This window comes from Ceratotherium simum, chromosome 15 (assembly GCF_057802395.1).
Source record: "Ceratotherium simum simum isolate JZ-2026a chromosome 15, ASM5780239v1, whole genome shotgun sequence".
NCBI classification, from domain to species: Eukaryota; Metazoa; Chordata; class Mammalia; order Perissodactyla; family Rhinocerotidae; genus Ceratotherium; species Ceratotherium simum.
In genome coordinates, this window is record NC_141914.1 from 46,701,862 (window position 1) to 46,722,737 (window position 20,876).

At 34.5% G+C, this 20,876-nt stretch overlaps 1 protein-coding gene across 10 annotated transcripts in view; it reads right to left on the bottom strand.

The window, feature by feature from the left end:
* The window catches only part of NAALADL2 (N-acetylated alpha-linked acidic dipeptidase like 2), a 1,131,941-nt gene that overhangs the window by 868,028 nt on the left and 243,037 nt on the right, over positions 1 to 20,876 (bottom strand). For 4 of the 10 annotated variants that reach the window (XM_087440004.1, XM_087440002.1, XM_087439999.1 and 1 more), the window contains one exon: positions 2,469 to 2,565. The exons of the other annotated variants lie outside the window; for them this stretch is intronic. The gene's annotated coding sequence lies outside the window, so the exon portion shown is untranslated. The remainder of the gene's footprint in view (positions 1 to 2,468; positions 2,566 to 20,876) is intronic. 10 annotated transcript variants of the gene reach the window in all.

A 20,876-nucleotide genomic window follows, 5' to 3' on the forward strand; every position in this document is an offset into this window, starting at 1 on the left:
CAAGTAGCAATTAAGCTTAACTCCCTTTATCTTTTCCCATCTCAAACATTCCAAAAAACTAAAATAAAACTTTGCTAAATCCCAGCCTTTTCATCCAAACTCATACACAAAATTATCCAAAAGTGGAGAATTGTAGGGTGAGACCATATGTGTCTGATAGTTTTCCTTTATTCTCTTACTGAATTCAAAGTCCTTGACATTCAGCTACAAAGACTTGGCCATTTGTTTTGTCTCCAAATTCCTTCAGACTGGGATACTGAGCCTCCAGTGAATTCATCTTTAAAAAGATTGCATTTAAAAATGTCCTTTGAAGTTTATTATAACAATTTTACCCACTTGAGAAAATTTCCTTTCTAAAGAAATTTCTGTGATCTTGGAGGAATTTCTCTTATTTACTAACTATTCTAAGTCATGACTTATGTTTAACATTTTACATACATTATCACCTGTTATTCTGCCAACAACAATACTATTAGTCTAATTTTACCCATAGGAGACCGGGGCTCAAAAAAGTTAAGTAAGTTACTAAAAGTCTCATGGCTAGAGAGATTCAAACTGATATTGTGGATTCAGATCTCTGTACTTACCAAGTCCATGCCCTGTGCATTTCATATGACCAAATATTCATTATCTAACGTGATTTTTAATGCTAAAATATAAAACCAGAAAACGTGGACCCTGCATATGAAATATGCAATCTCTTGCTTATAGAGATTATAAAATTATTTTGAAGACTAATTCTAGAATTTCACTTTCTTCAGTCTGGGCTTCATGAATCAAGTGCTTTAGTTCCTCAAACCTCCCAACTTAGACAAGACTAACATTTCCTAGTTAAAATTTTTTATAATATTAGAAAATAAGAACAGTAATGATAATTTCAAAATTGTGACACACAAAACTTTGTATTTTTCATTAATTTGGTAGAAAAAAAATTAACTCGATTGGCAGGTATAGAGAAAAAAAGGGAAAAAAGTAAAAGATCATTTATCGAGGACCAGTGACGGTACAATATATTATTTCATTTTGTTTAATCTTCAAACAATAGCCAAATCAGTGAAATAATTATCCATTTTTTATGATCAGAATCCAAGTTTGAAAGAGATTAACTGACTTGCCAGGTCACACAGCTAGTGAGTAACTTGGTCTTTTCTCTCAGGGCAGATATCCTGTGAATGCATGTTACTTGTTAATCAGATGCCCAGGCTTAGGACTGAGGCAGTGTCAATGAAACACGAATTACTAGCACACATAGCTTTTCCTCCCTAGTATATTCCCCATGAACACATTTTGTTAACTGTTTTTTTGTGAAGCATTGTTTGCATAAGAAGAGAGTGAGGGATGATCCTGGGACATCTGAATAATCTACTAGAACACTTGCAAGTGAAAACATTTATATCAACAACACTGCCATGATACCTAGTTTCATTCAAGATGCGTCTAGAAATTCATGTTTTGTTGGGAATGTACTGGTTGGTAAGACAAGTTCAAAATAGTTTAGGGGGAAAGTTTTACCAAAACTCTTTTCAAACCAGTAAGTTATAATATTATATTTCATCCAGTCTATTACATCATTGATTATCATATGCACTACCAGATACTTTAAAAGTAAAGAAGTGGCCAATGGCAACTGTAAGGTAGCATCAACTGGAAGATGCATCCTAATTTTAGGGATATTAAAATATGGGAAAATATGCATCTTAGAAGCCATGAAATATTGTAGATATTATCAATGTGTTTTGTTTTGTTTTGTTTTGTTTTTTGGTGAGGAAGATTAGCCCTGAGCTAACATCTGTTGCCAATCCTCCTCTTTTTGTTGAGGAATATTGGCCCTGGGCTGACATCCGTGCCCATCTTCCTCTACTTTATATGTGGGATGCCAGCCACAGCATGGCTTGACAAGCGGTGCATGGGTCTGCGCCCGGGATCCGAACATGAGAACCCTGGGCCGCCGAAGCAGAGTGTGCAAACTTAACCACTATGCCACTGGGCCAGCCCATCAATGTGTTTTAATGTCAAAATACATTGGGATTCTTTGAAAGCAAACACAATAACTGGATTATCATGTACAAACCTTTGGTCTCTAATTCCAAATATTTTCATAAATAATCCTGCCAGCAGAGTGATGAGAGATTAATGATGCCACACCATAAGGAAGCCCCAGGGAAGAGCAGCAACAGGGAAATATCAATATATATATAATTCTATTTGCACTGATTCTGAGGTAGGCCATTGTCAACAATTAACCTTGTCATATTTTATTGTATTTAAAAATTTTCTATCCTGAGCCTCAGTCTTAGGAACATTGATAGCTGTTAATTTGCATAAAATTAACAAGGGGAAGAAGGCTTGTTGAAGCTAGAAAAGGAGAGGTGACTATGATTTTATCCATTTGCATTAAATTGCTCAAGAAATAAATCAGATCAACAGCAAATATATCTTTTAGGTGACTTGACCCACATATTGGTTACCTAGGATTCCAATGAAACATTTAGCTATTGCAGCCTTAGGGCATCCATGTATTGACAATTTACAGAAGTTTTCTTCATCTAATTTGTTCTGCTATTCCTAAGGAGGGAAAAAAAAGAAAAAAACCCAGTTACCTTAGCAACTGCAAGGTTACATTTTATCTTGAAGCTGCAGAGCGTTTTCAAAAAAAGAAAAGTGCATCCGTGCTGACATTCCATCCTCACTGGGTGATGGCTTTAGTAGTCAGGTTGAGAATAACATGCAAACACCTTTATCTTCCTGCTGCCCAACCTTCAATGACAGCATTTTGCATTGATCGTCTTCATATTTTTTTTCTTTTATGGGAAATGAGGGAATTACCAATATCAAATATGGATAAAACGAAGTTGTCAGAGAGAGGCTACAGAAAATGTAGTTCATCACACCTGACCTTCATTATTTCTGTGAGAAGAGAAATTGGTGGACAATTGGCAATTGTTATAACGGGAAAATAAACATCCTGTCAAGTGTCAGTGGCTAGAAAGTCAATTTCCAGCCCTAATAGAAGATAGCTGTAAGCCTGTCTGCAGAAGAATAGATTTCTCAGAAAGTACTAAGTTAAAAACACATTTTAACAATTTAATTTGAAAATCACTCTAAAAGCTGTGGTTCTTGAGCTTCCATACTTGAGGCTACATAGTAAAGGGCACTTGTCAGATCTTAGCCTGTGACTTCAGCTATGCCCAAGGTATGACTGGCTTTAAAAAGGAACTCAGGAGTAAGGAAAATGGACAGGAAAATGAAATATAAGACAGTGTCTTAGGTTCCTTTTCCTTAAAATGACTGAAACTCAAATTGAAGTAGCTTAACAATAAAAAAGGAATATAAACTCTAGGGACCTTGGACTCCCCAAACTCCCAGCTCCATTTCCTCAAGACTGGGAGACGGCCCTGCTCTGCCTGGGCCCTCTCCCTGCACAGCGGCCTGGCATCTCTCTCCAGGCAGTGAGCTGGGCAATCTTACAAGTCCCCTCTTTGGTTTCCAGTCTCTCTGGGATCATGTCCCGTTGTTGTCTGATGCTCAATGTCTTGAGTGCTGTTGCTTCATATACTAAGCAATTTTCACTTGTTTCAAGCAGAAAGGTAGAGCCAGTCCCTGCTGTTCTATCTTAACCAGAAGCACAAGTCTTTTCTCTCCCCCAACATTTAATTCCACAAAGATCTCTGACTGATTGCCCCTGCTTGTGCTCTAGTCTCATTTATAGACAGTCACTATGTCCAAGCACGGGGGACAACACGATTAGCAAGAACCGAGTCACATATCCAAACTTGTGGATCTACATGTTCAACTGCCAGTTTAAGGAAAAAAAGTAAAACTATTTGCCAGATGAACCAAAACTAATAGCTATCAGAATCCACTTCAGAAAATATGTTCTTATCTAAAAAAATGACTTTTGGGGGAATGTCAATTCCATTTCAAACTTATTTGTGGTTTTACTGTTTCAAGCATTCCTGGCACATATTCTGTGTGCCTGGTAATATGGTAGCCACAGGAACACTAAGATGAACAAGTGTGGCCCTGACATCTCATATTCCAGAGTGTTTCCTTTGCACACTGTTTTCCAGTTTTGTAAAGCATCCACAGACCCTATCTCCCCTGATCCACATGATGGCTCTGGGATAGATTTGGCTTAGAATGGTAACATTATTGATTTTGAACCCATCTTTCAGATGTTTCATTTTAAACATGAAGAAACGGGGCAACGGTCCAGCCACACATCAAAGGTGAAGTGACTATGAAGCAGCAAACTTGATATTGTTGAAGTGTTGAATAGTGTTAATGTGGTGTGAACTGAGGCCGCTCACACACTCTCCCCTGCTCTTTCCACTACACCAAAGAGTACCATCCTGCCTGGACTGCAGAGCTGGATATGAACTCTTACCTTCAAATATGGAATTTTATTTCCTACTGTTTTTAAACCAAATAAATTACTCCACCCTTCACTGAATAAAACTCATTTGTTATTTTCTTATTTTTATTGCCTACCCTTCAGTCCCCACCCCAAAGCCAAGGAATGCTCTGCTCTTTTCTTTAGCTAGCTCATAAGACCCACATTAAATAAACGGGCAAAATTTTTATAAAATAATGTTGAATGGGGAAAATGATAATAAATCTCTATATAAGAATAATCAAATATTATTTTAAAATATATGTTATACACACATGTAAAGATTATAAGATAATATGCCAAAATATTAACAGTTTTTAAAAATCCAGTTGCTGATTAATGGGTGATTTTCACTTTAGTCCTCATTTTTTTTTTTTGTATTTTCTAAATTTTTGACAATGAGCATGTTATATATATAAAGTTATTCTTACAACTAACCTCTAAAAAAAATTTATCTCATCTACTTCTTGATGGAAATCTTCCCTGATTAACCCAATTTAATAAAATGTTATTACTTTATTTGCATTACAGTGTTGCATAATGCACTATAAATATTATGATACATTCTACATGTGTATTTATTATCTCCACCTGAATTATATGATACTTGAAGGCAGAAAACGTATGTTTTTTATTTTCTTTTAAATCTTCTAAAAATTAACCTGCTCAGTTAAAGGCATTAACCAAATGACTTCTAAAATTGTGCATTTCTTGTCTGTGAATCGTGAAGGAGATTCAAATAATAACTATAGCTGATATTTATTGTGTTCATACTATGTGCTAGGTTCTGTTCTGAGCAGTTTTATATGTCCTATCTTATTTAATCCTCAAAATATTTCTTTTTAGTTTTCATTTTATATACAAGGAAACTCAAATGTAGGGATAGATCAATTTATCTAAGGTTTCACAGCTAGGAAGTGACAGAACCAGTATTTAAACCAACTAGGTTACCCCCTAGTCTGAACCACTACACAATAAATAGTTTTCATGCTTCAACAATGTTAAAAATCTCTGTGAGGCAGGGAGCCGGCCCCATGGCTTAGCGGTTAAGTGTGCGGCTCCGCTGCTGGCGGCCCAGGTTCGGATCCCGGGCGCGCACTGACGCACCGCTTCTCCTGCCATGCTGAGGCCGCGTCCCACGTACAGCAACTAGAAGGATGTGCATCTATGACATACAACTATCTACTGGGGCTTTGGGGGAAAAAATTAAAAAAATTAAATTAAAAAAAATCTCTGTGAGGCAGAGATGAAGTGTTGAAGGAGGGATTTATACAGGTTGTTTAACATTCATTTCCTCATAGGAATAATACTAGTACTTTCCTAAAAGCACTGTTTTAAAAATTAAATAAACATATGATCATGACTTAGCATTAGTGCCTGGCACAGAGAGAGTGCTCTATAAATGCTAATATTAATATTGTTACATGTATGTGCCAGCTAGTGTGAATTCAGTTAGGTTAGAATAGCAACAAGGCTAAGCAGACACTTTTTAAGAATAAGTGTGAACTAAGGACATGCCTCCACTCTAAGGAAATTCGTTTCCTATAGGCTTTTCTGCAGAGCTTTTCTATACCACTAAGATAGCTGCAGCCATTCCTCTTCAAGATTCTTCTTTTCTTGAAACTCAGACGCTTTGCTTTACAGTTTTATTTTGAAATGAATTGGCACTGCCATAGGATTATGAATTGGTTGTCATGATCAAAACAGAAGCATATCAATTTTTAATCTTTAACTTTTAATCTTGTCCCAAATAAGTAAACAAAAAAAAACCCATAAGAAAGCCAGGTCAAATCTTGCCTGTTCTAGGAAATAGGTCAGCTTTCAACACAAGAGTAAAATAAATATAGGGAATTTTAAGTGAGCTTCAGAGCCTACTATTTATGAAAATAAGGGGTTACTTTTCAAGTAACTACTAAGATTTTACTAGACATTCCTCCTCCATCCTTTTTTTCAGTTCCATAGACATACCTGCATAAGTGACCTCAAATTCAGCCTACTTTGAAAATAATTTTCTAAGACTTAGTGAAAAAAGACTAATTTCTGTAGCCACCCGCCAGTTTCTGGGGCCATGGTTGATTGATGGCTTATAAAGTCTTTTTACACAGCACTGACATTTTAAAGATACTGGCCAGTCTGAACTTTCCATCTGGCGTGCCTGATTTCCTTTGTCCCACTTTCCTATAGTGACTTATTCTGTCCTTGAGCTCTAAACTACTTTGATTTAATTTAGGCCTGGAGGCTTGGGGAAAGTTTATTTAAACAAGAAATGAGAGTAATGCCTCCAATGGTGCATGGTGATGGGGAAGCAAATCCCTCATTCCATGGCATTTATTTATGTAATAACTCAACAGCCAAGTACAACCACAGAGATATTCCAAAAACCTCCATGCACTTACATAAAAGTAGCAGGAGAGGTGGTCAATGCTTGCAAAATGAAGAGGAAGATGGAGAAAATTAATTTATTTCAGGCCAAAATAAACTCAACTTCGGTCTTTGGAAAAGAGATCATTGATGCAAATAAGACATATATTACTTAGTGCTGGGGAAGCAGTCAGTGCTTTTCAAAACATTCTATTACACATTATGTCATTAAACTTTCATTCATAGTAACACTGTGACATAGTAAAACAGTTTTCTCCGAGTCGTGCAGCTAGTCAACTACTAAAGACCTGGCTCTTTACGCAGGGAGCATTCTATGAGAACAGCGTCTCTGTCCCAATCTTCCTTCCATTTTGTTTATCCAAAAATAAATCCAAAGCACCTTCTATATAATAGATCCAAAATGCAAACCTATTTATGCTATTAATTAACACTATTAATGCTTTGCTTTTGAAGACTGGTACTACAACCCCTTTATAGATGCTATCATAAAAAAGGCAGACACTGGAGACTTAGTTACATGTTGTTTAACGGTGATAAATATTCACAGGTAATATTACTTTATAGGGAAGTGCTTTTGGCCTATCTAAATCTCAATACTTTTGTAAAGCATTAGTATACTATGTATATATTATATAAAAACTATATAGTAGTCTAGAGGTATATATCTAGAGAGAGAGAGAGAGCACACACCTCTATACTATATAGAACCATGGGAAAGTTAAGAACAGTTTTGAAATATTAGTACAAATGGACTATCCCAGTTTGGAAGATATACATGACAAGGTTCAAATCCCAGGCTAGATATCTCTAAGCTCCCAAGAGGCTTCTGAGCATCTCCTTCCACCACTCAGTAAGATTATGGTCGAAGAATCAAAGAAGCACTAGAAAAGAGTCATCAGATCTCAGTTCAAGCAATAGTTTCATCTTGAGCAAGTCACTTCATTTTTTCTTAGACTTAAGATTACTCGCCTATAAAACAAAAGTGCTGATTTCTAGAATATTTAAAATCTATTCTAGTGCTAGTATTCTGTGATACCACGATTTTGATCTAAGCACTAGAAAGGTAATTCCGCTGCAAAAGAAAAAATTATGAATTCTCAAGTAAAATGTAAATGAGTTTGCAATTATGATTCACATTGAGTGAGAAAAATTGTCTGGATGTGGGCTGCATTTGCTAGGCACCAAGAATTCTGAGTTATCTGTACAAAATTTTATATTCTTAATACCATGCTTATTTTCTAAAAAAGGACTCATAGCAGTTTAAAAGAAAAACTCACCTATAATAAGTCAAATAAAATTATTTAAGAAAAAAAGATTAGAGATCACATAGAAAGCAAAGAAACCATGATACTAGAATCTGGGATGAGGTGATTAATGATGCCCTTAGTTTCTGTTTTGTTTCCTCTTATTGCAAACAAATTACTCTAAACTTAGCAAGTTAAAACATCAAACATACATTATCTCATACTTTCTGTGGGTTAGGAATCACAGCATGGCTTAGCTGGGGGCTTCTAGCTCAAAGTCCATCATGAAGTTGCAGTCAGTATGTTGTCTGGGGCTGCAAACTTATCTATAACACGACTGTGGTTAGTCCTGCTTCCAAGATCACTCACATGCTTGCTGGCAAGATTTAGTTCTTTGTGGGCTGTTGGGCTGAGGACCTCAGTTCCTCACTAGCTGTTGGCTAGAGACCTCTATCAATTCCTTGCCATGTGGGCCTCCCAACAGGGCAGATTACAACACAGCAATTGACTTCTCCCAAAGCAAGTGAGTGAGAGCACCCAAGATGCAAGTCACAGTCTTTTTACAACTGAATATCAGAAACGACATTCCATGACTCATGCTGTATTCTATAGTTAGGGGCAACTCCATAAGTCCAGCCCTCACTGATGGGAAGGGTATTACAAAAGATTATGAATGCTAAGAGGCAGGGATCATTGAAGACCACCTTAGAGGCTGCCTAACACAGCTCTGTACAGTCAAAGCAAAAAGATATAAAGATACTGATTGCACAGTTCTTATTACATGATAAAATGATAATTATTCATCTTTTATGGAAATATTTTCATGTTAATAGTTCTAAAAGAATTTTTTCATATGCATTTGTATGCAAAGACCATGAGCAATGTAATGTATAATGTCCTGAACAGTTGCTTACAATATTCAGAAGTATCTTTCATAGTCATATCACAGTATTAAACTATGAATGAGGGTATTTAAGTGCAGACAAATCTAATGCTACTTTCAAGGTATTTAATATGATAGAGAACCCAGAAAAAAAATAGAGAATTAATGTCAGTGTTTTTCAAAACTTTAGTGTGCTTAAGATTAAATTATGCATGTACACAGGTAAATATTCAGGTACACCTCAGCTGTACAAAATTCAGTCTTTAGGGGATGGGCATAGACTTTTTTTATCTTATACTAAGCAATCTAGGTAATTCTGATGCATTAGATCCAGAAACCCTCCTTTTTTTTTTTTTTTTGGTGAGGAAGATTAGCCCTGAGCTAACTTTCATTGCCAATCCTCCCCTTTTTGCTGAGGAAGAGTGGCCCTGGGCTAACATCCATGCCCATCTTCCTCTACTTTATATGGGTCACTACCACAGCATGGCTTGACATGTGGTGTGTCGGTCCACGCCTGGGATCCGAACTTGTGAACTCCGGGCCACTGAAGCAGGTGCGTGAACTTAACCGCTACACCACTGGGCTGGCCTCCAGAAACCACATTTTTAGAAACACTTCTTTATATGGTTTCTCAGCTGTCAATGCCTCTTCTACATTCTTGGCAGTTAATACAACAAAGATCCATTCTGGCTCTGTATCAGGCATTTTAGTCAATTTCTTATGTTCTCCCACATGCAGATTCTCTGGTCAAGTTGGTGAAAATTTTACAAATCAATATGAGGTAAAACAAAAGATCAGAATGTGAAAGACTGAGATACAATGCTTTGCTTTTTTAAGTGACAGAATTCAAGGAATTAAGAGCAATTACAGAGTTACACATTTTAGTTTCATGTTTTTATTTTTAAGGTTTTACTTTTCATTATGCTTATGGTGTTTTGTATCCCATGAAAAGCTTTATCCATGAATGCACTCTTTAATACCTGTTACCATTTCACTATATTGCTACCAATTAACTTCAGGAATATGCATAGAAAATACAGGAATTGTAAAAATTACTGTCAAATTTGTCAAAAATCTTAATCAACTATAACCTCTTTAGGCATGGAGATGTCCAGAAAAGTGATGATCTTAAACAAATTCTACTCCCATGTAAGCAATATACAATTGATTGGCTATGCCGTTGCCCAGGGCAACCAGCATTTAAATATTAAGTTAAATGATATACCATACGGATAAACATTGAATAGTTTTAGTGTTGTCAGCTATATAAAGCTTTATAGTTTAAAGAACTTAACATTGCTTTCTGGAAGAACTAGAATTAATGACATTATAGCAAATTTGGAACACTGATAGTTATTATTTATATCAATTAGATATATAAAATTTTACCACTGGACTAATTATAAATTCTATCACTACAAAATAAAAAAACAGCTACAGAATGACTACTTTTGACAGCCTTAAAAATATCCATACAGCAATCCCATAAGGAACATGGAAAAAGTTTTGATGTTATGTATATGACTTACCCTGAATTTAGATGATTTAAAACTAAAACTACCTTTATCCCACATATTGTAGGAAAAATATGCTTAATAATTAAAACAACTTCACCAAACCCCATGAATATATACAGAGCAGCAAAAATGGTGATACAACTATTTCACATAAATTGAGTGAATTATTGCCTCAAGCTATAAAGAGTACGGGGGGCGGGGCACAAAATAAAAGTAATGGCAGCTCCAGCTGTTAACATAAACAGAAATAGAAAGCTCTTTCATTTGTAAAAGAAAATGACACTTATGTTTTTTGGTTTCTAACAAAAAAAAAAATTTACAGTCTATCATTTTTACTATTATGTATTAGATTATTAGTATGTTCTTGCTGTCTTTGACATTAGTAGGCCTTCTCCGCAATTAGCCAAACAATCTAGGATTGTTAATAATGTGTAGGAAGTTTTAATTATACAGGAAACGGGTGGATTTTGGCATTTACTTGCCTAGTAAACAATGCCAAATCCTAGAATGCCAAACCACCAAGGTAGAGAGACATTCCGTCTGACAAATGAGAGTGATAACTGCTTCACCCAAATATACGGAGAACTTATAAACAAGAAACTGGTAAGAATAAACTCTTTTAGATTCTTCATAAATTGGTACTATATCACCCAATATAGTATTCTAACATCTTCATCATCATCATCATCATCATTATTCAGTGCAACTTTTAGTGAGACTTTTTGTGTACCAGATACATGCTGGCTATTGGAGACACAAGATGAATACGGCACAAACTGGCCTCTTGAAGAACTCACCAATAAGTGGAACTATCTATTTTGCATTATTCTAGAAGACTGGATTTAAATTAGGGATTTTTGACTGTACATTTTTTAAAATTTTTATATATTATACTCCCTATAGGCCCAGAAAGGATACCAGGATAGCCACAAAAAATATATACTAAAAAAATATGATTAGAAGTGATGTTGATGATGATGAAAAATTACTCTAGCAATGATCATTTTAACTTTCTTAATCAGCCACCACTTAATCCCATTCCTGGACTACCTGAAAATTTCCCTCTAAAATATATTCAACTGATGTCTATGAAACACTGCACCCTCCCAACTAGTAGTGATTCTGGAATATATCCATGCCCTTCTGATCTCATCACTGAGTTATATGCTTGTCAAAATCAATTGTATGTATTCTCAAAATGTTCAGTTGCCAGTTATGTTTAATACTGTAATTATACAACTTAATTTTTACAAATACTAATAAAAGATGAGTACAAAAAGAAGAAGTTGAATCTATGAAAATTAGGTCAAAACCTTTAGAATGACTCAGTTAAGGTAAGTTAGTAAAAGATAAGATTGGAAGATATTGTTGCTTCACTAACCCAACATCCATTCCCAGACCCTTCTCCCTTCTGAGACTTCAGAAGGGTGGTCAGCTAAAATACTAGCAAATGAGCTGGTCATTGATGTAGTCATCTGGCACAGTTCTGGCTTGTGAGGCATAAATATTCATTAATTGTTGGCAAATAGGAAAATTTTTGCTTTCCTCATAAAGAGGACAGATGTCCCTAGAATATGATCCTAATGTTTGAACTTGTGGTAGCTATTTGTGACTATAAGGGAAAGGCCAAGAGAAGTTTGGAGAGAATGTTGTTCAGAGAGAATGGCACCTGTCACTTACCTCCAAGATTTCTTGCTAAATGAGACAAAGGAAGAAAGGGACGAATGAAGGTAGGAGAAAAGAAAGGAAAGATGGAGAGGGGAAGGAAGAAAGAAACGAATGAATTTACGTAAGCCATAGGAAGATTCTTTTGGCTATTTGCAGTGGGAAGCATTCCTAACTGATACCCAGTCGTGGTTGGTGAAGAGGGGGAGGGGGACCTAGAAGCTTTTTTCATTCAGATCTGCTTCACAATTTTCTTGAGTTAGGTTCACTATGAAATTAACAAAAATGCAAATCATATAAATGCAATTGATATAAGGAAGATGGGATGTGTGGAAATCCAGTCAATGGACCCAAAATATTAGTGAATAAATGTGCATTCATTCATTTAGATAGATTGATAGGTTTTGTTCATTTGCTTTTTTCTTTTTTTTTTAGTGCCATGGAGTCAATTCCGACTCCTAGCACACCCTGTCTATAGCATAGTGGAACCCTGCCCGGTCTTCTTGCACTATCCTCTCACCTTCCAGGGCTCTATCAGACAATGCTTTACTGCTATTCATAGGGTTTTCACGGCTAATTTTTTCAGAAGTGAGCGGCCAGGTCCTTCTTCCTAAGATTGATAGATAGATATAAAATTTAGGTATATATGCACCATTTTTAAGATTTCTCACTTAAAATGACATTTCAATAAATCAACAAATGTCAGCCCTGAAAGAATTAAATAAAAGAGCTTTCACTATATTCTAGAAGAAAATTCATTCAAAATGTTGGCAAGAATCAAAAATTAATGCTTAAAATGTAAATATTGTGTATTTTCATCTTAAACTTTGGTAAAGTTGTAAATAGATAAATTGGAAGAGGAAATAAAAAGTTTGGAAATAAAAATTAAAATTAATGAATTTCAAAAAGTATGTTAAATGAAGTAATGTGAAAATAGGTATTTCAAAAACTTTAAACCACTACAGATTATTAGGTTTTCTTATTACTAAAAAATTCTTTTTTTTCTTTGTGAGGAAGATCGGCCCTGAGCTAACACCTGTCAATCCTTCTCTTTTTGCTGAGGAAGACTGGCCCTGGGCTAACATCCATGCCCATCTTCCTCCATTTTATATGGGACGCCCCCACAGCATGGCTTGACAAGTGGTGCGTTGGTGTGCGCCCGGGATCTGAAGCTGCGAACCCCGGGCTGCCGGGTGCAGTAGAGCGCACACACTTAACCGCTTGCACCACTGGCCGCCCCCTACTACAAAATTCTTGAAGAAGTTTATAAAAACAATAATTTCTGTTGATGGCTATCAACCCAATTAAGGAGTGTTTCTTGACTATTTCTTGACTAATATCTACTGTATTAGAATACTAGAATTTAGAGTTGAAGGGCCCAGCCCAACTCTCCAGTTTCAGCGGAAGTCTGGTCTAGAATATCTCTGCAGAGAGGACATGAAGCATTTGCTTACACTTTCTACAATAGGCATTTACTTTAGGAGTAAACTGGCTCCTTTTTGAGAAACTCGAGCAATTAGAAATAGTTTTTTTATATTAAGCATACATCTTTCAATCTATAATTTCTGTCTGTTAGTCTCAGTTTTGCCACCAGGAGTAAGATAAAGGGTTAGGACTATTCCTTTATCTATTTGATAGGGTTCTCCATCCTATTCCACCCATCTGCTCTCCAACTTTCTTATCTCTGGGATAATACATGCTAATTTTTTTTCAAACATTGTTCACTTGAAATGCCTTTTGGATAAATTGCCACCAATGCTGCCCTCCTCTGGGCATGCTCATCTGTCAACATACCAGAATAAGAATAATAAAATTGGAGTTGATCACAGTATTTCCAAGTCCAACTTATTATCCAATAGATAAGTATCTTTTGAGTTCACAATATCTCCTTGGGAATTCCAGACATGTCTCTTTAGTATCTACCTTAATATAGATATTTCACATCTATTAATGCAGCCTAAGATTATATTCACTTTTTTGATTTCCGTAAGTCCTGTTACTCTTTTATGTATATGCTTAGTCATAAGATTCTCTTTTTTTTAAGTTATTTTTGAGTCTGAATTCAAATGATCAGGCACAACTTTTTTTCAATGAATCCCCTTTTTGTTTTATGTAATAATTACATTAGTAACCACTATTCTGGGTAGAGGGCACTTACAATGAGCCAGGATCTGTTCTAGGTATTTTACATATATATTGTCTCTAACCTGCTCTATAAAATAACAAGGAAGAATTATCACTTGTTTTAAAGTTGAACAAATGGATGCTCATTGAGTTAAAGTATCTGGTTCAAAAGACATACAAAAATATAAGATTATTCTATGTATCACTTTTGGCATCTAATATCTCCCTTTTCCAAAAGTTATTTAAAAGAAGGGTCAAAAGGTGTTTAGACGTTTCTCTTAGAGCCATGCCACACAAAGAGTGGTCCACAGACCAAAAGCATCTGCATCACCTGGGCAGAATCTAGGGCCCGATATCAGCCCTATTAAATCAGAATCCACATTTAAACAAGATCTCCAAGCGAGTCATGTATATATTATAGTTTGAGAGGCGCTATCTTAGATACAACCTGCATCACCATCTTCTCAGATCTCCACTCCCTTTCTACACTAGAGGATCATTTGAGCCAACATTCCTAGTCTCCTGTTCTTCTGCAAAGGAGCTAATCCTGGGCTTATACACGGGTCACAGCGCAAGGTCCATGTGTAGATATGCTAAAATGTCTTGTCCTCTTAGATCTGCCTGCACTCATATTGGTGCTCTTGACCATTGGCCCATTCCCATAATTATTGTTACAGACATAAATATACCAAATCACCCCCACCCATCACCCATATCCTCAGCATCCTGCCTTTCTGACCTGATCAGAACTGTGTGTGCCAGGCAGGCCTTGGACTTTCCAGCTGGCCAGGTTTTGCATCAGACCATTCAGGGTCTACTTGACAAACTCAGATTGTCCTTTCCAGGAGATCCCAAGTCCTAAAATTGAACTTGGAACAGGTGATGCCATTTTGTTTCAGATCAAAGCTACATTCTCTAAGAGAGTTTGCCTGAAGACAGTTTATCTCTATATTTGAGGAAGGATTTCTAGGAACCTAGCCATTAATAAAACATATCCCACAGCCTACTTGATGACTGGTGACCTCTGTGTCTTTTGGTTAGAGGGTGCATATTAGGCCTCCTAACCACATTCTCCCATTGCTACTGGGGTACCATAGAGACAGGGCTTCTGTATTTCTCAGAAGCTCCATCTAATACTACATCTCAGATAATTCATCACACAAATATTTTGGGAATGGTTGAAAATTTCCCCATATTATCTGAATTACATTCCTAATACATATCAGATTAATTACTTGCCACATGATTGGTAAGCCTGAATATCATCAATTTTCTCTAAAATACACTTCAATAATTTACATTTTCACAACTGACATTTTCAACCCCTGGCCACGTTTCAAGCATGGGATCATAGAATTAAACAAATGAAATGATCAAACTGATCTGCTTTTCATAACACAGTTGGATATACTGATTTCAGGTGAAAACATTCAAGTATCCAAGTGTCTTTATGAGTATAACCCTCCGCACCCAAAATTATTTGTAACTTTATTTTTGTAAATCATATTTTAAGTGATTAAATGGCAAATTTAGGTTAAAAAGTCACAATTGGGTATCTGGGAAGGAATGCTGAAATTAGAACATGAGTTCCAGATATGCCATTTACTAACTCTATAACCATGGACAATAGACTTACTTTTCGGATTTAATATCTCATGATGAGAATAAAATGAGATAATATCATGTTCTTTCTATTAAAACGTGAGGTATTATTTACATTTGAAACGCATTGTTCTGTCTCAAGTTCTGCTTTAGGCCTTTATGCAACAAACTTCCAAAATGTAAGATTTAGTAAAAAAGTCAATATATCCTGGTAATCAAAAATAATAATAATGACAATAATAGCTAACATTTACATAGTTCTTTTATTTGCTGAAACTCTTCTAAACACTTCATGTGTGTTATCTCACTAAACGTCATTAATATAATAAAGGTAGATACTATTATTATTCCCAATTTACAAATGAGAAAACTGAGAAACATGGAATTTATGTAATTTGTCTAGAGTCATAAACTAATAAGTACAAGTAGAGGATGTGATATATATCTATAACTAAAACTATATCTATACAGATAGACAAACTGTATATATCCGTGAAGATACACCCCAAATGTTTACTGGACAAATAATATTAATCTTTTGAAATGTATATTATTAGTATGCTTTTCAAATAGTTTTTTTGAAGTTTGCTCAACTTTTTTTTAAATGTTAACCCTAACTATGTGTGACATATTTCCTTTTTGGATATCACAAAATCTACTCCCCTCCCATGAAACTCAAAAGATAATTTTCAGACACGGTCTTGGATTGTAGCCATGTGCATAAGAATGCCTATAATTTTGATGTCTTAAGAAACTGAGGGATGGTGGTGAGAGAAAAAGCATTACACTAAATTTTGAGTATATAATCTTATTTTATCCCAAAATTATAAATAAGTTTCAGGTGCTAATTCATACAGGCTCAGGGACCATAGAATTGGTCAGCTCTCACAGAAGCGTAACTCATTTGGGAGGATACACTTAGAAATGGAAAGCTGAAGTAGATTGTTAGACTTACAGTTCTAGAAAGTGCCAGAAGCTAAAGGAAACAGTAATTTGGAATAATAGTCAAGTCACTGAAAATTTTTTTCAAATAGTCCTTTGATATCTCTGATGCTTGTATATTTTTAACCTTAGGGCTCTGCTCCTATACCATAGACACAAAAGAGCCTCAATTAAAAATACAAAGAGAAAAAAAATACATGGAAATGAAACTGTCATTTTTCATAAGAAAATAAAAGAAGTAATTTTAATGCTGCTTTTTAGAACAAAGTTACCTATTACAGACAACCTTCTTTGCCTTCTTCAAACAATTCATTAGTGTGGCATCCTAAATTCACTTAATCCAATAAAAGTTACGCTTCCTGGAGTACAACATTATTTTCTTTCTTTTTTCTCCTCCCTCCCTCCTTCCTCCCTTCCTTCCCCCCTTCCCTCCTCCTTTCCTTCCTTCCCTTCCTCCCTCTCTCCTCCCTCTCTCCCTCCCTCTGTCTCTTTCCCTCTCTCTCTTTCTTCATTAAACTTATCTAAAATTAGAATATAATCACATTGTAAAATTTTGAAAAAAAAAACTGGAAATTTCCCCCGATCATATTTTGTGTACATAAGAAGTAATACTTTCTAATTTATTTCCTCCTAGTCTTTTTCCACACAAATATTTCATATCATTGTGAGCATAGTACATACCCTATTTTAATCCTTATGTTTACACTTAACATAATCATATATATGTGCATGTGGTTATAGTCATGTATATGTGTGTGTATATATATATATATACATATATACGTGTGTATGTGTGTCTAGAGGCATGTGTGTGTTTATTTTTTAGTGGCCACTTTAATAATTAAATAATATTCCAGCAAGTAAAAAGTGAATGAATTCTGACCTAATTACCCATTACTTTCTTCATGTTTTTACTCATATATAGCCCACAATAATGAATACATATTCATAAAGTTTCATAAGATTTTAGGAATATTGTATTAGGATTCCAAGAAGTGGAATTATTGAATCAGAAATTACAAGATTTTTAAGTCATCAATGTGGTTTCCAAATTGCTAGCAAAAGATTGTCCTGGTTGTACTTCATCGGCAATGTGTACCCAAATACTCTTGCTGGCATTGGATATTTTGGGTTTTTGCTCACTTAAAAAATACGAAAAGTGATACTTCCTTGCTGTTGTAATTTGCATTTGATTACCAGCCAGGTTGAAGACATTCATATGCTTTTTTTCACTCCACCTATTTTCCCCTTTGTGAATTGTCTGTTTGCGGCCTTTCTGGATTTATTGGTTGGTACATTTACTACGTTTCTCAGTGATATTTTTGAGAAAAGGTTAATTTCTCATATATATTAAAGGTTTGGTTGTATATATTAAACTTTGTAGTCATTTGGTTATCTTCTACTTTTTTATATTCTCAGAATTAAAAATTTATTTTTAGTCTGTTTTTCTTTTGCTAATGATTTCCTATATTATTTCTGGCTATAAAGGTATTTCTTCAGCCACACTTCTCTCTCCATAAATCTAAAGTCAATTTCTAATGTATTTTATTTTTTCTCTGGTTTTAGTACAATTTTCCCTGATTTTAGAAGTAACATACTATCATTATAAAAAAAATTTCACAAGCAAACAAAAATGTTATGCAGTTAAAAAAATACATAGCCAACGATTCCACCACAGATGCAACCTCTGTTAAAATTTAGATATATTCTTTCAGCTTATTTTCTAGGATTTTTAACTTATTTGAAAGCATATAGTATACCATAGCTGGATTATATTACAAATAATGCTATGGTGTACAAATAATACAATCATGTAAAAGTTTATTTCTGAATTAGGATTTTTTCTTAGATAATGAGAAGTTACTGATTAATATTGATATGCAATTTTAAGGTTTTTGATGTATATTGTAAAATTGCCTTCCAACAGGATGAGTTTATATTCCTATAGAAATGTGTGCCTGTTTCATTTATCCTAACTTCCACTGGTGTATTGTATTGCTTTTATTTGCTAATTGATAGGCAAATATGCTATTTTATTTTTATTTTAGTTTCTATTTCTTGTAGATTAAAAATGTACTTAACTCCTTAATGAATCTGAATTGTTTTGGTAAACTATGAATTAAAAGTGCAATTCCAAAATAGCTGATTTTGTAATTCTACTTTTGTCCATTTGATCTACAATAGCATCTAATTCTGTATTTTATTAATTTCTACTAGTTTGACTGTTCTTATCTCAGATATGTAATATTTAAATTGTTGGTGTTTTGTAAATGCTTTAATATCTGATAGAACTAGTTCTGTCTTCAATATTATTTTTTTCTCTTAGTATTGTCTTTAATAGTCCTCTCTTAAAAAAAAAAAACTTCTAAATAACTACTGAGATTTTGATTGAAATTAAATATACAAAATTAGCTTTCAAAATTTTATTTAAAGGACCTATACATATCTTGCTAAGCTTATTCCTAAATTGTTAGCTTTTTTGCCATTGCTCTTTTCTGTACACTTAAACATATGTCTTTGAAATTCCAAGGAAAAAATTATGTTATATATGTTATAAGAAAATAATCATACTTTTATCTCTTTTCTTCCAATATATATTATTCATTTCTCTTTCCTATCTTATTTCCTTAATAAAACACATAAAACTATTTTTATGATTAATAGGGATTGTGAACATCCTAGTTTAGTTCTTGCCCTTTGTACATAATATCTTTATAGTTTTAATGTTGGCCAAGGCTTTAGTGTGTTTCCTAATATGCCAAAAAAAATATTTTGCTATTCTGAATTTTACTAGGAATGGTTAGTAACATTAGTAAATTTTTTTTTCAACAAGTGAAATATTGACATAAATAAGATTTGCAAATAAATAATATTTATTTATATTGAAGCTACCGTTGCATTTCTGGGTAAAACTCTAATTGGTGGTATCATGGAATTCATTTACAATATTTCTAGCTTCCATTTACTAGTATTTTCGTAGCAGTTTAATATCTATATTTAAAATAGATATTCTCCTATGATAACAGAAAAAATAATTTTCTTAATTTATGTCTTAGTGTTTCTAAGAGATAATATCGATTAAATAATGGTCAGAAAACACCTTTTGAATATCTGAGTTCCCCAAGTGGTTGATTTCTAAATATAAAGATATCAATCTTTATATATTCTCTTATATTTACTTAGTAATGATTACTCACAGAATCAAGATAAAGGAGTTAGTTAATATATAACCATATATAAACAGCCGAATGATATATAAACAAACATTATTTGTATTACATACATTCTAGCAACAATTTGGTGGCATACAAAGGTTTTGACAACTTTGGTTTGGCCTTTTCTCAGCCACTCCTTCCCAGGCAAATTAGTTTCATCCACACTGGGCAATTAACCATTGTACTCTTCCACATTTCTCTGCTTTTATTCACATCATGTCTTCATTCTAAAATGTTCTTTCTATATTTTCTACATGGAACTGTACTTCTTTTTCTCTTTAATGATCCACCTTAATAGTTACTTCCTTGGCTTCCAATCAAAATACTCATTTCATACAGCCCCCTTTATGCTAACATTATCTACATGTCTTTGACACTAGAGTTTGAACTCATCCAGGATGATGACAGTGTCTATTTATTTTGGGATCCCCTGGAGACATATAATAGGAGCTCATTAACTACTACTACTCAATGAATGAATGGTATGAAATTCTTCATTACAAATTTACTCTGCCCCTCATATTTCTAAACGAATTGTAATTTCAACTAAAGAATGTCTAATATAGAAGAAAAAATTTTTCTTTGCTCCTATGTATCTTCTGTTTCACTAGCATATTACGAAAGAATGTTAGAGTCATTTTCCTAGCCATTCTAGACAATGTTCCAGAGAGTAAGGATTCAAATAATATCTTAAGGACATTCGTGATCTCTAGCTCACTTGGAATATGAAACCACGGCCTGGACTCATACGGAGAGTGCTACAGTGAAGCTTTCTCTATTCATTTCTTCTCAGAAACATTAAGGAGAAAATATCACAGATCGACACCTGAGCTGCCAGTCCCCAGAGAGACTTGCCTTTCTACTTGCAATAAACTGAAAAGAAACTTATTTCACAGTTCCTTTGGCCTT